The following is a 2571-nucleotide window of genomic DNA, read 5'->3' as shown; positions in this document are numbered from 1 at the left end:
AAAAATAAATATATAAATCTACTCTGGTTAAAGATCAGCGTAAAAAAACTGGAGTGGCATATGTGCATTTGATTTTTTTTAATCCATGATTCCTTCATTATAATATTCTCTATTTTTTCATTCGTCATCTTTGACTTTTTTATCATTTACTTGCCATCGATATCATCATCATGATCATCATCATCATCATCATCATCATCATTAGCATTAGTATTAGCATTATCATCCATAATAACATACTAAAATTTGAATCATTTGCAAAGGATAGAAAAAGAATTATAACAATCATTTATTAAATTTCAAAATAGGAGCGTCCAAAAGTAAGGGACAAATTTGAAAAAAAAAAAAAACAATGTAAACAGTATGCTATATTCAAATATTTTGATTTCCTCTAAAGAATAAGTCTTACTTAGTCATTTGTAAATGTTGCATCAGTTGGCACCATAACGAAACGCCAAAAGCTTGATTACTTTGTGAGACAAGCTATTGTGAAGCTACACAAGGAAATCATTAGAGAGATTTTAGAGAAAGTGAAACGTTCCAAGAGTGTTGTAGGCAGGGTTGTTAAATCCTACAATGATACTGGCAAAATAGTGCTTTTAAAACCGGCAGACCCCGCAAAACTTCGGCAAGAGAAGATCGAATAATGCAGCGTATGTCATTAAAGGACTGTTTTAAGTCTTGCACAGAAATTAAAAGGGTTATGAATAGTATCTCATATGTTAATGTGTCAAGACAGACTGTTTCTAGACGACTGTAAGAAATAGGGCTGTTTAATTGAACCCCAGGGAAGAAACCACTTATTAGTTCGAAGAATAAGAAGAGATTAGAGTTTGCAAACAGGTATATGAAAATGAAGATTAGAGTTTGGAAGCAAATATATGAAAATTGGGCAAAAGTATTTTCCAGTGATGAAAGCAAGTTTAATTTATTTGGAAATGATGGAAAAAAAACAATGTAAAGAGACGTATTGGTGAAAGATTAAGTGCAAAGTTTACTAAGAAAACTGTCAAGTTTGGGGGCGGAAGTGTCATGGTATTTGGTGTTTTCTAGCCAAGGTACAACCCCTCTTATCCGGTTACAAACTCTTGTAAACGCACAGATCTATAAAAACATTGTTCAAGATCATGTGCCAATCATACAGAATTCAGGTTTCGATAGGGTTACTTTTATGCAAAATAATGCCCTATGTCACAAGGCAAAGGTGGTAATGAGTTACCTTAGCGAGCAAGATTTCGAAATTATGAATTTGCCACCACAAGTCCTGACTTAAATCCAATATAAAATCTTTGGAAGACCTGAGGAGTGAAAGTTATGGAAAGAAATCCTACGAACACGGAGGATTTGTGGGTGAAGCTTCAAGGAGAATGGTCTAAAATTAGTGTCGAGGATTGTCAAGAACTGATTCGTTCTTGTAGTCGAAGATGTGCAGCTGCCATTGAGAGCAAGGGGTCATTTACTAAAAATTGATTGTACATGTATTTTTATTGTTTTTTGGTTGTTTACATTGTTTTTCTCAATTTTGCCCCTTACTTTTGGACGTTCCTATTTTGAAAAAAAAAAATTTTTTTATAATTCTTTTTCTATCCTTTGCAAAGGATTCAAATTTTAGTATGTTATTATGAATGATAACGACTACCATTTGTCAAAATTTCAGCTTTTCACAGTTGTTATTTCTAACAAATAGTAGGTTTTAAAATTTTGTCACTTAGTTTTGAACGCTACTGTATAATAAATTTATTTATTGAACTAATGCGCGCACATGAGCGCCAATAATATGCATGGTCTTGATAAATTCCTAATCTAATAAGCTTATAATTACGAAATATGGAATTGGCAATGCAAAGAAGAACGTGGACACATTGTTTATTTTTTGTAAACTTTACCATTTAGGGGATGACCCCCAAACCGTACCATGATACCGAATTTTTTTTTCAAATAAAACTTTTTAATTAATTCTATACACATTGTTCATAATAGTCTTGCGAGTGTTAACCTGAGCCCCCACAAAAATAATATAATGTAATTAGACAAGAATATATAAAAACATCTACACACACACACACACACACACACACACACATATATATATATATATATATATATATATATATATATATGATTAGTTTTTTTTTTTGAAAAAGAATTCCAGCAGAGTGCTCAATCAAAAGGAAAATCCAAATTTTAAGAGCGAATATTGGCTGAAGAGAGCTTGATAAGGATACCTTAAACGGGCCTTATTATCAGGCTTGAAACCGACGGTACCAATGATCTGTCTCAACTAACAACTTTCTGTACACAATATATATATATATATATATATATATATATATATATATATATATATATACATATATATATATATATATATATATATATATATATATATATATATATATGACCTTGTCTGTCTTTCTGTCTTAGGAACGATCTCTATTCTATCAAACTCCTCTGTCAATTACTGGTCTGCAGACTTGCAACTTGATATATAGGGAACCTAGACCTAAATTTAGGAACAAATTCGATTTGGTCTTTTACTAGTAAAAATAGCTTTTAAGAGGTCAAAATTGA

This window comes from Euprymna scolopes, chromosome 10 (genome assembly GCF_053919585.1).
Source record: "Euprymna scolopes isolate OS-2025 chromosome 10, ASM5391958v1, whole genome shotgun sequence".
In the NCBI taxonomy this organism is placed as follows: Eukaryota; Metazoa; Mollusca; class Cephalopoda; order Sepiida; family Sepiolidae; genus Euprymna; species Euprymna scolopes.
This window is presented reverse-complemented; position numbering follows the sequence as displayed.